We start from the raw sequence: 15,404 nt of genomic DNA, 5'->3' as shown, positions 1-15,404 counted from the left end.
TTTGATGGTTGAAAGTGAAGCAGTTATATATTTTTGTGCTGACTTAATGTAGTATTGACAGAAATTGAGTACGTATTTCTAGTTTTAGATTATAAAAATCGGAGTAAAATAGGAAGAGAGAATTTGAGAACAGATTCTCCGTATTCTGATGGTATATTGTTATAGATAAAAAAAAATGCAATTCTGAAAAAAATCATGTTACTTTTTAATATTTAATATTATTAATGTGTTTTCGAAATGTTTGCACAAAATTCACCGTTGACTTAGACTTATTTATTTACGTAAAGTTTGTTTATGGACTCAGCAAACCTGTATAATTCTAATACAATTTGAAGTGTATTAGTATATTTTTATCTTTTGATAAATTTAATTTTATTTAAATAATTAATAATCTAAATTATAAAATTTGTAGTACTTTGTAATTTAAAATTTAATGATTTATTAAATTGCATGTGTTCGTATTATTGTACTGATGTTATTAATTTTATTTATTAGATTTTGTTTAAAAGAAAAAATTTACGGTTGTTAAATGTTAACTTACAAATAAATACATTTATGTTATTTTTAAATTAAAATTTTTTTGTACTCTGTACTCTTATTATTTTAATTTTTTTATTTAAATAAACATATTCGTATAATTTTAAATAAAATTTAAAATTAAAGGTGTTATCAATTGAATATTGAATCTTGAAGAAACATATGATATTCAAACGACGGTGTTGTACGGCCAATTCGATTGATTTACCAAGAAACACGAATTTATTGGTGTTTAGAGATGGATCAAGGAAAAAAAATTGTTGATTAATGGAAGATGTGTTTCGTTGTTTCTTCTATTTTTAACATTATTAAATATGATACATGAATAAGAGATAATAATTTATAAAATAAAAGATAAAATTAATAATTAAATAGTATATAAAAGATTAAATTATAGTTAAAATTAAATAAGAATTATGTAACAATTATTTAAAAAGTTTAACAAACGTATTTTGTTACTGAAACTATCTAATAGTCCAAGAATGAGATAGTCTAACCAACTGAATTGTCTAACGATATCTTCTACACAGAGAGGATGGCTCATGATCAACGTTAATCTCATGATCATCGTTACTCGTAAACGAATCTCCAATAGTTTAAAAAAATACCATCTAAATTTTAAAATTAAGAAATTTACAAATTCGATTTAAAAAAATCAATTTTTAATAAGAATTAAAAGCGATAGTTTATCGTTCCAGCATTTGTTGGAAACAAAAATTTAAATAAGATTAAATATGTGTAAAATGAGTTGCAAATAAATGATATACATAAACTGAAATTTAAAAACTAAAATTTCCAATGATTTATAAAAAAAAGCCCAAACCATATGGTTACAAATTAAATATTACATATGTGGTTTCAAAAATTGAAGAATATTAGATGTATAGGCGTAATAGAATAATATTAATTATCGCTATCAATTTCTGTTGTTTTTTAATTAACTACGATATATGAAAACAATAACAACAATACCATTTAAATTTTAAACTAAAGAAATTCAGCAATTCGGTTAAAAATAAATTCGATTTAATGCTTTTTGAGTTTAAATGCATTATTTTTTTTCTCTTAAATGGTATAGAAATAACAAATATCTTTTTTCAAACTAAATCGTTATAGCCTCCAGCGATTTATGCACGTGTCTCTATGCACATAAATCGCTATTGCCAGTAGCGGTTTATGGCCAAGCATCGATAAACAGAAACTGCGACTTTTTTTAGCGGATTATGTGTTCCCCCATTTGCATGTAATATGCAGCTGGCTATAGCGGATTATGTGTTTACGTAAACCGCTATTGCTAGTAGCGATTTCTAAAGATATATAAAAAAATGTGTTTGCGTCTTTATATTGGAATAAGATATTTTTGGATAAATTTAAAAAGGAAAACTATCACTTCAATTTAATAGTTTAGTGTATTTTTTTCAAATATGGTTGACATGATGTAGATTGAAAACAAATTAAATTCCGTAACTTTAAATTTGATTTGTTCAAAATTCAATATTTAAAATTTTAATTTTTGAAATCTACTCTATCAGTAGCCCTTATAAATTCGGAGCACATGGATCTACTCTAGTCAAAAGTTTTTATAATTTACCTATTCATACGAGAAAAACTTTAGTTAATTTTAGCTTGAATTAACTATTATCACGAAAACATGTCTTCGAGGGGGAGAGGTAGGAGGCCGAGCAAGGAAAAAGCTAGATCTACCATCAACGTAACAAGCGAATCAACGGACAACATGGACAAGAATAGGACAAAACAGAGGAAAAGAACAATAAAACAAATAATAGATACATCCTCAAGGTGACCGGTCCAATTTTATTATACAACTAAATATTTTCTTTATAGTATGGTCGGTTTATTTGAGTAATAGATGTACGTCCAATTTTGTGTTTTTCTTAACATTAATTTAATTCTTAATTATTATCCCGTAATATTTAATATAATAGGAAAAAACCTTTTTATTATTTATTAGTACATATCTTTAGTACAAGATTTTAAACAACCTATGAAATTTTGTAGATCAATTTTAATTATAATTTTTAAAACATGAACCATTTTTTCCTATGTAATTAATTATTCTGCACCAGAGCTTATTGAACAATGTATTAGATTAATATTTCAGCGTACATTTAGTGAACAACGAAGTAATCAATTCTTTAATTTCAATAAGATACAAACTTTGTGATAATGTTTTAATAGGAATTAATTTTTATTAAATTTTATGTAATATTTAGAATACAATATTAATGTTTATTAATTATTTAGTATCTGTTGATGCTTTAAATAAGTGTTCTTAAATTGTGTATTATTTGCAACATTTAAAATACAGTTTTCATGGAAGTTTAAATACGGGTAACAAGAAACAAAAGGAGGTGAGTTCACCCCTTAAGAAGAACCATTCTCAAGATGTTGAAGCTCACTCACCACCCACCTACAACCAGTACCACCACCATTGTGAAATTATTTTTACTAATGCAGTTGATAAGATGACAACAGCCATAACCTGTCTGACGAATATCCTCGAAAAACAAAACCAAATGGCTTATCCATTGTACGCCGTTAATAGAACTAGATCGGACAATCCGTACATAGAAAATCTAGCTATTAATAATACCACGAATATTAATAATTCAAAAACTGATAATAAAGTCGACATAGATAAAATAATGAGCAAATTCATTCGATCCCAAGAATGTCAAAAAACAGTTGTACAACCCACCTACACAAATTCTCCCCAAGCAACGATTCTGATAACCACGCAAATGACGTGAATCTCAAGGAGATATTCAAACCAAATGCCTCCCCACGAAGATCATCTGAATTAGATTTGAATTCAAATACGGGAATATATATTGGTAAAAAAGGTACCTCATCATTTGTGCTACTGTGGCGTTCATGTGGCCCGAAAGTTCCACAGGTATGTGTATAAAAACATGAAAATGTGTTGTGATGACTTTGTTTAGTATAACTTTTTTTAATTTTATTGTCTAATTACACATGATGATGGTGTCGTGTTTGCAGTGGATGCCCATTAGTTTTAGACCACCGGAGGACATGATTCTAACGACGGATGAAGTTGCTTGTGCCGCCTATATTTTTTGCCCGGATTTAAAGTGGCAAGTTAATCGGTAAATACTTATAACACTATTCGATTTGATGCAGGTCTAATTTATCATTTCGTAACGACAATTTTCTGAGATAAATATTTGCATGTGTATTCGTAAAGGGATGAAGTACTAGTGTCAACTCGTACCGCATATGCAAATAGAGAAAGTTTAGCCACATTAGTTCCAGGAGAACAAGTCATTCAGGATGTAAATATTTATTTTTTATTAGTTAACATTAAAAAAGTACAAAATGTTAATGTTATATATCGTAAAATTGAAAATGTACAAATTTATTTGTTTGTAGGTTATAGATTCCCTTACTTGCATTCTCACACAAGAGCATAAAAAGCTTAATAAGTTGCCATCCATATGGTTTCTGCCAACAACCTTTTCGGTAAGTTTCAGTAAAAAAATACCCCAAAAAAATCTGTATTTGATATTTTGTTTAAATTAAGTTTCAAGCCGTATATGAATAATTTGATGTATTATTTTTTTTTTACAATATACTCAAGCAACTAGCACTTACATGGTCTAGACCACCCAATCAACTAAGGGAACAATATGCGGATAAGTACATGCATAAGATTGAGTATTTGTCAAGGGTAAGTCCTTTATTTTTTAGTAAAGAATATATGATTTATTTAATCCAAATTGTATGTTTATCTTAATAGCATAGATTCACAATCCTCATTATTTTGTAAATAAGTAGATTTTTGTCCCCATCAACGACCTCAATGAGCATTGGTTCCTGATGATCGTAGACGTGAAAAAAGAAAAGATCTTTGTGCTTGATTCTTGTAAAATACCAGACAGAAACTATGGTAGGCTATTATCAGTTAAAACCATGGTAAGTGGTCTAGTTTGATTTTGTTAAAAGTACATTTAGTTTTTAAACGTTTATTCTCTATTAATTTTGAATGTTTTGTATATAACAAAAAAAAAAAAAACACGACATCGTTTGAAATTACGATTTGAATTTGTAATTTAAGATCATTGCTACATTTGGTTTGTAAGTAATTTAGTAGTTTGTTTAATTTGAAATGAAGGTTCATTTGTTAACACTAATATCGAATTAATTATTTTTAAATTTTTTATAATCTATCCATTTTAGACAGGTAATAAAAATTAACCCGTTACATTGCTTGTACTACACAGTAACCAACAATATTTTATGTCACACAAGCTATATTCATCGAAGAAATGTTAGAACACAAATCTTTCTACATGTCTAGTGAAATCACTGTACCTAGGATTTCTGAGTTTCGTGTCGTGGAACCATCCGACCTACCACAACAGAGGAAAGGCTCGTAAGTAATATTAATTTTAAATTTTTTTTTACTGTCATGTCTTTTGAGTTTGTTATGTACGAATCATGTGTTCGGTTAAACTGATGAATTAGTACAATCACACATTTAACTAAACAGTAATGACTGTGGTATCTGGGTTGCTCAATGGATGAAAGAATGCAGATGGACTGATGATTTTGGCATCACGGTAACCAACTTTATTCATTTTCTAAATTTTTCATTATTATTAGGACAAAATGTAATATGTATCCAGGTATATATATGTTATTCTATTTTGCTGAGCTTTTATTCCCTAAACCCATCGTCTATCCTTCTCTAAACCCATCTTCTCGTCAACTCTGTTCCTTGTTATTTATCCTTGACCACTGAGCCACGACCCACAAAAATAGTGTTTCTCATGTGTTATGTAAGATCTGGAATGACATCGGAGTTATATTTTACGTGATGTTGATCTTTGGGGCAGGTGAAAGGAAGGCTTGAGGGAGGGCAATTGTATACTCCCGCCTATGTAGCCCGCATGATTGCAATGGTTCGGGGGGCAGCAAGGGGCATCACAGTGCCAACAAATTTGACGGTGTTATGGAGCTCATTGCAGCAGTTACTGCAGGAAATGGGCGGAACCGGTGGTGTGGCGATTGATGAATCTTTCTTCCAATCTTTGTTTAATGGACTTGTGAAGGAAGGCGAGATTCAAGGATCAGTTCGTGCAGGAGTCCATTGGACACCAGCTGTAACTGACATGTTTGCAATCGATTATGCATTGTCAAAGTGATGTCCAGATTAAGGTTTTATGGTTTCTTTCTTGGGCCTTTGTTTTGGTTGAACCCTTGATGATCCTTCTCTCAATGTTTGGTTGGCAACAATTGGAAGCAATTTTAAATTCTTTTGACGTATTGCATTTCCAGTTTTTACTCTTATGTAAGTTCTGTTATGTTTTTTAGAAGTTTTATTTTTCTGTTATCATTGTTGAAATGTGCAAATTGACATGTAAATGATGGCAGGTTGTTTTACATAGGCATTTACTAAGAACAGTAGCAGCTCCTATGGTGGATATGCTTCTTCATGATCTGGTAATTCTATACCATAAATTGTCTGTAAACGTAATATATATCTAGAGGGTTTAATATGGTCTAACGCAATAGATTCATCATCTGCAGGATGAACAGAACAAATTGAAGAACGGTGTTGAGCTTCAGGAGGCTCCAACTTCTGAATCTATTTCAGTTAGTCCTGGAGACAGAGTTGCAATTGTAAGAATAAGATGTTATTTGCATCAACGTCTGTATTGCTTTTGTGTTTGCTGCTGAGCATTAGTAGGAGCCATAGAATGAGTACTTACATTTTGTTTATTATTTCCTTTTGTAGTCCAAGAGGTTTCCTAGACCTCTAGCAGATAAGGCTCTTGCTGTTGTAGAAGCATTGGAGGGAAAGGATGGCATTTCTAATTTTGCAACAAATCTTGTTGTTAAGGTTTATGTAATTCATTGCCAACCATTTTTCAATTTACAGTTGCGACCAGTTGGGTGAAAATATCGTTTTTCTTAAGCATCAGAACTATTCTCCTCTCTGATTTGTGAACAGTATAATTAGAAGTTGAATGTGAATGTTCAAACCATAATGTTGAAGTATTCATGGACGCATTTAGAGCAGTAACTGAAGAGAGGTAATGTGTCTATTATTTTGTTGAGCTTCAGGAATGATTTGACCTCCAGTGCTTCTGTAGTGATTCAAGCCTTGCAATGTGATTTGATGTTGAATATTCTTTTTTTCCCTCAGTGCATAGCCTTTGAAAAGACTCCACAAGAAACTCGAAAGAACACTTTTACATTCATATCGTAAGGTATTTAGGCTTTCACCTGCATAAAGCTTTATCAGAATTTGTTTGAATCTACTAGATTCACAAATATACTGTCGATAACACTGGTAATGTATTAAATATCAGATTGGTAGACCAACTGAAAATTACCCAAAATATTAATGTGCGAGTGTAACTGCTTTCCCAGAGCCTGAGAGGCTAAATTTGCACAGGCTTTTAGGATGCTGGCACAGGTAGCTGCATCTGCAGTATTTTCAGCTCTTTGCATATCAATTAATAGCTTTATACCTTCTTCAGGGTGTCCCGTCTGAACATTACCCGAGATCAGGTCTGTCCAAGGAACTGAACTTTGAATAGCCCAATTTGCAAAAATCCTATTTGCTTCCCCGAATCACATTTAGCATACATGTCAACCAAAGAATTAACTTGGGCAAACTTTATTTGAATATTCCCTAATTCTCTCTTAGTTACTCATATTGGATTTTTTTACTTTTTCTTATTAGCTTGTGTTCCTATTTTTTTTTAATATTAATGCCTTTAATATTGAGGAAAGTACAATTGCGATTGCAAGGGCTTCTACGTTAAGTTCGTAATTTTTTTCAGTAGTGTTTTCATGGTGGCGTTGACTTGAATGTATTGTTGTTTACGTTTGCTACTTGTTACTGAGTTTTCATGAGAATTTGTTGAGGAACGGAGTTTTTGAGTATAATATGTGTGAGTTGTTGTATCAGTTTAAGGAGTGTTGTTCTGTGCGGCGTTATTGTTATTATAGTTTCAGATGTGTGAGATGGTTCCTACACTATTTAGCTTGGGGGTGATTACAGTATCTTCAATGTGTTTTTGAATCCCTAAATTCAATTCAATTCTGTTATCTGGAGCTCTGTTGAGATTGAGGGTCTTAGGTAGGAGAGGAAGAGATAGAAACTTGAATTATATCAAAATTATTACATTAAATAGGTTGGATTAGAAGTTTGTGCATTGTAGATCAAATCTAAAAAATTTCATATCAATCTAAAATCATTAGACATACTCTTTTATAGATCAAAATTGATGGTAATATATAAGAGTTTCAAATATGCATAAATATGAGTTGTCAGTCTTATTGATGTTCAATTTTCACAAAATTCAGTGCAAATTAATGGTATAATTTTGATTAAAATAACACTGATGTGATTTGATCATATATAAAGTAAATAACAAAATTGATTCTATGCTATCTTCACAGATATGCCTTGATATTTTATGATATCTTCTTTATTTCTACTGGGGGCTTCAGCATCAACATTTTGATCCTTTTTTTGCTTTCCTTTATTGGATTAGTGTGTTTATCAGTGAGGGTTTGGTTAGCTTTCTTCACAAGCTAATTAAATTTATGATGTTAACATACTTTTTTGTTAAAAGAGCATTGGTTTGGTTAGCTTTCTTCACAAGCTAATTAAATTTATGATGTTAACATACTTTTTTGTTAAAAGAGCGAAAATGCTGACCTTTCATCATTGGAAATTCCAAAGACAATGAATATCTGCATGCTTCATCCCCCCTCCCTCGTTCATGATAGATGGTAAAACTGATTTTAAATATTTATGTTGAATTAGGTGATTACATTCTTACTTTATATAATCTTGGTAACATATAAGCTTCTCGTCTCATTTTTTCATGTTATTTTTCCTTATGCTTTTCATCACTTGTTTTATCTATCAAACTGTGATGATGATAGGAGTCATCATTTGGTGGCCTTGCAATGTGGTCGTTCTATACTTTTAGAATTTTCTATTTCTGGTTCTAGTTTGTTCATATAAACTGAAGTAAACAACTTTTACAGAAATTGGGTAGACGGTTGATATTTGGAAAGGGGCATAAGCAGCTGGATTTCCAGAATGATAAGAGAAGAAAAAAAATTAGGAAGTTCAAGGAATCAGCCTGGAAATGTGTTTATTTTCTGTCAGCAGAAGTACTTGCTCTGTTCGTAGCTTATGATGAACCTTGGTTTACTAATACAAGAAATTTTTGGGTGGGGCCAGGGAGCCAGGTCTGACCAGATCAAAAGATTAAGTAAGATTATTTTCTTACAAGCCCAGTTATTATAGTTATCCAGTTGCAATGTTTAATATCTTTCATCAATCATTTTCCCTTGCTATAAATTTTTTGTTCAAATTAAGTCTGGTGATAGAGTTGTAAGCTCTAAACATTTCAGGTTGAAACTGAAGGCACTCTACATGTATGCTGCTGGATTATATTCCTACTCCTTCTTTGCTTTAATATTTTGGGAGACACGGCGTTCTGACTTTGGGGTGTCCATGGGTCACCATGTGGCTACTTTCATTCTCATTGTGCTGTCTTACATTGTTAGGTGTGTTAATTTATTATTATCTTGTCATGCAATTTTTTTTTGTTTTTTAATTGTAATTTCTTTGGAGATACAAATCTATAATTTTCTTAATTTGTTTGTGTTTGTTTATTTTTCGCAAAATTCAAACTGAAATGGTTATATACTTATATCTGTGAGGATTCTTGATTAAATCATGCTAATTACCAATGTTTTGAAAATCGGACCGGACCGGCAAGTTGAACCGGTTCAACCGGGAATCGGCAGTAAAAACGATCCGGTCCACCTCTAATAACCTCTTCTTAGAAAATCGCTATCAAACCGTCGAACCGGCCGAAAACCGGTCGGTTCTACTGGACCGGTAACTCTCCGGTTCTTGATAAACGACCCTGTTTTGATTTTTTTGAGGAAAAAAAAAAACCCAACGTTGCGTTAATGCATTTACAGTTTACACCCTCACCCCTTCCCCCAACAACCCCCTTACCAATTCGTGAATCACTCTACTCTAAAGCAAAGTTATATCCCCAAACCAAAACCCTAGGTCCTCCCTACAACATTTCTGCCGCACTGCTGCCGCCGTCCGTGCTGTCGGCATCGTCTGTGGCCAAGCCCTCTCTTGTAGCTCAGCGTCCTCCTTCCCCCTGTCCTCCGTCCGTCCTCCGTGGCTTCTCTGTTTTGTTGGCTTGGAGCAGCTCGCCGTGTCGTCGCTCACCGTCGTCTCCCCGATCGCCGTTCGTGTCTCCGTCGAAGGTTAGTGTCACAGCTATCTTCTTCAGTTCTTGTTCGTGTCTCAGTCTTCTCTCGCCAGAGCCTCTGTTTGCTGATTTCACTTATTCAATTCGTCAGTTCTTCAGTTCTTCAGTTCGTGTCTCAGTCTTCTCTCCCCATAGCCTCTATTTGCTGATTTTTAATGTGAAACTGTGAAATTGCTAATTTTTGCTGATTTTGTGCTGCTGCTCTTTCTTTACTTCCTGAAATTTTTGTTGAAATTTTCTTGTTGTTGCTAAAATTGAAAATCAAATCATTGTTGACATTTTTGTTTAGGGATTAGGGATTACTTGTTGCTGTTTTGTAATGTTTGTTGAAATTTCAGGTTTAGTGTGATTAGGGATTACTTGCTGCTGTCGAAATTTCAAGTTCAGTGTGACTAGGGATTACTTGTTACTATGTTGTAATGTTTGTTGAAATTTTAGGTTTAGTGTGAATGTGTGATTAGGGATTACTTGCTGCTGTTGAAATTTCAGGTTCAGTGTGATTAGGGATTACTTGTTGCTGTACTTGCTGCTATTGAAATTTCAGGTTCAGTGTGACTAGGGATTAGTTGTTGCTGCTAACAATGCATTTGTGAATAATAACTTACTCCAGTCCTCCTAACAATGCATTTGTGAATAATTTGTGTGTTTTTTTTTTGCGGAAGAAAAAAGAATAAAAGGGGGAGGGGGTCGGGGTATCATTTGTTTTCCTTTAGCTTTGTGGTTTCTTTTCGGTAATCTTTTATCCTCTGTTGTATTTTCCCCTTCCTATCAAATAATAGCTCATATAAAAGATTCACTAAATTAGAAAGAAGATCTTTCCATGCATAAATTTCAACAATTGATTACAAAGTGAGAAAACCATATGCTTATTTAACACCTTACATGACTTACAATTTCAGAATATAATAAACAAAGCAATAAAACCAAGCACCAAAGGAACTAAGGTAGATATGCACGTAAATCCATAAAACTTTTCATAAGAGAAAGTGCATAATTCAGTCTATAACTCAACTCTGTAAGAAGAGACTCTTTAAACAACAAATCATAAGGCAACTATACAAAAAAACTATTTGATAACATAAAACAGCCAAAATTGCTAGAAAGAAATGCATAACAGCCAATCAGGTCACATATCTTCTCCAGTTACTACACCTTTGAATCCTGGCAAAGCTGGAAATCTTCGTTTGCACCTAATTGTGCTTGAGGCCCTCCAGCAGAACTAGGTCGACTAGTCAGTTGAGGGAAGTCATTCATGTCAAAACGAGAATTATCACTTGAGTTTACATCATTCAACATATCCATAACATGGCTTTGTGAAAGTGGACCACCAGCATTGGGATAAGAGTTCCCTAGCATTGAAATCACCTACGGAGATCCTGAATCAAGAAGCTCTTGTCACCACAAAGAAATACTTCAATACCTATCATAAGCTCAAATGAGTATCAATCGTAAGAAAAATATTTGTGCATTCAACATGCATGAAAACAAATATAAATGATTTCATCAAGCATATTACATACAAATCTAAAACAACCATCAGTTCTTTAACAGTTTTCAACATGTGGAAGCGAACAATGTGGTTGCATAGAAGAAGGCCAACTAGTTGGACAAGCTGAACCAATGCAAACAGAAAATAAAGTCATCTTCTCTATGGCTGCACTTGCACAAAGCAAATGCAATTAGGGGTCATTGCATGAGAACATCTTTGTGGATAAGTATTGTTTAACACCATTATAATGGACATCCATAAAAATACGTACCTTGTGGAAGCACAACACTCATCAATCGATTCTGTCCCTGTACTCCTAAGCCACCATATCCACTGTTTGCACTCATCAATCGATTCTTGCGCACCTTGAGGTTGTGCATTGGCAGAATCCATATCATGTAGCATTACATCCTTTAGGGGAAAACAAAATTCCAAATCACAAGAAACTATTACCATCAAGCCAGTGTATCAAAAACAATCTTACTGGGTGTGAGCATCTAAGTGTGTTCCTTTGCAAAACTTATCCAAATAATTTTTTTAGTGTTAAAATAACCAATGAGTCAACAACAGCACAATCATCACAATGTAATTGTTCATCATCCTCATTCTTACCATTGCTCGGTTTTGGCGCCTGGATTCTAAGAAAAACACTCTTACTCTTAACCTGTTTCTTTGGAATGCCATTATATCATGAACCCTATCTGCTCTATTATAATCGTACCTATCCAGTTCCAAAGCCGTTGTCTCGAGAGAAGAGTCTCGCGCCTCTTCCGAGCAAAGTTTTGATTCGATACCGGAATTCGGAGGAACAACCACATGGCAACGGCGGTTTGCTCCGCCAAAGCACTCCTTACTGAACCTGGAAGCACTGCGGCGAGGATTAGAATTTGAAGGAGACTGCGATAGCATTAAACTACGGTGACGCAAATCATGTTCAAAAAGAACAGGAACCTGAGGAACAAAGAGTGGATTGGCGGGTAAAAAAACGGGAGGGTTGAAATTGAATGCGGTAGGGTTCACAAGAACGTGGTTGGGAACCTGACGGAGATGGTGGTGGTTATACGGCGGAGGAAGAGGAATGTACATATTTGGGCGACGGGAGTGATGAAAGTAGGGATCCATGGCAGCGGAGAGAGGAGACAAAAGGACAAACGGAGATGGAGGAAGGAGATACAGAAGATTAGGGTTCATTGTGTGGGAGCTTGATTTGGGGAAGAATTTGGGCGACGGTAGTGATGAAAGTCTGGATCCATGGCGGCGGAGAGAGGAGACAGAAGGACAAACGGAGATGGGGAAGGAGATACAGAGGATTAGGTGTGTGGGAGCTTAATTTGGGGAAAAATTAAAGATTGAATTTTTAGTAAATTACATAATCACCCACTTTGGGCTATAATTTAATTACTAATAGTTTAACCATAGTTAACATAGCAACCAATTAAAAGATGACATGTCATAGAGGGTAAATTACATGTTATTATAGGAAGGGTAGAGTAGAATTCACCATATATATATATATATATATATAAAGCAAAAAAATAAAAAATAAAGAAGAAAAAAGAAAAGAAAAAGAGCAAATCATAAAAAGGGGACAAAATGCCCCAAAGTAAATGGTGAAAGCAATGCGTATGTACTGTACTCGAAATTCGGATGCATGAATATGTGGAAAACATAATCAATGGGTAGATAGGCTTTATATTATGATTACATGCATTGTCCTAAGTTAGGTGGAAAGTTTAAGTTAACTAAGGATTCAGATTTTAGTCCACTTGGCCAAATACAATCCTACCTTGACCATAACCCCATTACAACCCTTAAAAGACCTCTTGATATGTGTATTTTGTGCATTAAATTTTTGTTGATTGTTAGATGAAGAGCAAGCCTTAGAAAGCAAGGTTAGTTGAGAATTGAGAGAATCGAACCTTAAACACTTGAGTGATTAGAGTGTATACACTTCCGGTGAGGGTTCATTGCTCGATTCTTTGTTCCTGGCTTTCACGAGCTATTCTCTTCTGCAAGTCTATTTGTACTTCATTTTTATGATTTGAATTAGTGAAATCTAGTTCATATTTCTTCTTGAAGGATTTGTTTACTTTTAACCAAGTAGGTAGAAATATTTTGCATGTAGTTGCATTCATATAGATAGGTTACATTTCATACTTTCTACCATTCCTCTTCACTCTCTTATAGCTTCTCTTGAGCTTAGCATGAGGACATGCTAATGTTTAAGTGTGGGGAGATTGATAAAATACTATTTCATGGTTTATCTTGTGCTCAATTGAGTGGTTTTTATCAAGTCTTTGCACACTTATTCATACTAATTGTATGGTTTTACATTTTCCTTCCTAATCTTGTGTTACGATTCAAAACATGTTTCCTGGGCCCTTAAATTTTCTATTTTTAATCCTCTCTTATTACCATTGGATGCCATGATATGTGTGTTAAGTGTTTTCAAGGTTTATAGGGCAGAAATGACTTAGAGGATGGAAAGGAAGCATGCAAAAGTGGAAGGAATACAAGAAACTAAAGGAACTGCTAAAGTTGTACAGCCTGACCTCTTGGTACTAAATCGACCATAACTTGAGCTACAGAGGTCCAAATGAGACGGTTATAGTTGCGTTGGAAAGCTAACATCCGGGGCTTCACAATGATATATAATTTGCCATAGCTGCCTCGAAGATAGGCGACACGCACCCGTAGATCACGCACATGCGTGACCTGGCAAAAAACCAATCTACGCTCACGTGTGGACGACGCTCACGCGTGACTTTGCAGCGACCTGTACGTACCAGAAACCACTGGGGGCGATTTTTGGGCTATTTCTGACCCAGTTTTCAACCCAGAAAACACATATTCGAGGCTATAAAGTGGGGGAATCCATTCATTTATTGAGATAACATTCATAATTCACAATTTTAGGCTTTAGATGTAGTTTAGTAGAGGGAGAAGCTCTCTCCTCTCTCTTAAGATTTAGGATTTAGAATTTCTCTTAATTTTAGGATTGCTTCTTCTCAATTCCAGGTTCAATGTTCTTTTAATTTAGTTTCTCTTATCTACTTTTATTCACTCTATTACTTTAGTTGCCCTATTTCAATTGCTAATTACTTATGTTTCCAAATTGGCTTATGAACTCTTCATGTTAGATTTGAATATTCTATTTAATGCAATTTGAGGTATTTCAGATTTATGATTTCTTTCTTCTATTTATGATATAAATAATTTAGATTTTTTCCCCTTTGCTTTGGTTGAGTAATTGGTGACACTTGAGTTATCAAACTCAGCTGTTGATTGAAAATTGGAATTTGCTGATTGATTTGGATCCCTCTAAAGCTAGTCTTTCCACAGGAGTTGACTAGGACTTGAAGAATCAAATTGATTAGTCCACTTGACTTTTCTTTATTTAGTAAGGGTTAACTAAGTGGGAGCAATAAACAATTCTCATCACACCTGATAAGGATAACTAGGATGGGATTTCCAGTTCTTATACCTTGCAATGGTTTTCATGATAATTAATTTACTTTCTTGCCAGTTTATTTTTCTTGTTCACTATTCAAAATCCCCAAAAAGATAATCTTCCATAACCAATAATAAATCACACCTCCCTGCAATTCCTTGAGATACGACCCGAGGTTTAAATACTTCGGTTATAAATTTTATTGGGTTTTGTTACTTGTGATAACCAAAGTTTTTGTACGAAAGGATTCTCTGTTGGTTTAGAAACTATACTTACAACGTGATTATTCTTATAAAATTCTTTACTAGTAAGAATCCGATCGTTAGTTGTCAATTAAGTCACACCAGAATATGGAATGATTCTCCGGTGGGTGCCTCATTGCTTCTTCTAAGCTAAAACTTACGACTCTCCCATCTATCTCAAATGAGTAGGTTCCCGAATGGGCATCCAACTTGAATCTAGAGGTCCTCAAAAACGACCTCCCAAGTAGGATAGATGATGTCCTTTTGGATTCACTTGGTGGCATCTCAAGGATATGAAAATCAATTGGAAATACCAAACCCTTTATGTTAACCAACACATCTTCTGCAATACCCATCACAGTTATTATGATCTT

At 33.8% G+C, this 15,404-nt stretch overlaps 1 long non-coding RNA gene across 1 annotated transcript; it reads right to left on the bottom strand.

Moving 5' to 3' along the window:
• On the bottom strand, positions 10,800-11,764 carry LOC110267822. The gene is made up of 2 exons (XR_002355757.1): positions 11,609-11,764; positions 10,800-11,268 (listed from the first exon to the last, which is right to left on the bottom strand). It is a non-coding gene; the product is annotated as an uncharacterized LOC110267822 (long non-coding RNA).

This window comes from Arachis ipaensis, chromosome B10 (genome assembly GCF_000816755.2).
Source record: "Arachis ipaensis cultivar K30076 chromosome B10, Araip1.1, whole genome shotgun sequence".
Taxonomy (NCBI): domain Eukaryota; kingdom Viridiplantae; phylum Streptophyta; class Magnoliopsida; order Fabales; family Fabaceae; genus Arachis; species Arachis ipaensis.
Note: the sequence above shows the minus strand (reverse complement) of the source record. Positions and strands in the feature narration are given on the sequence as shown.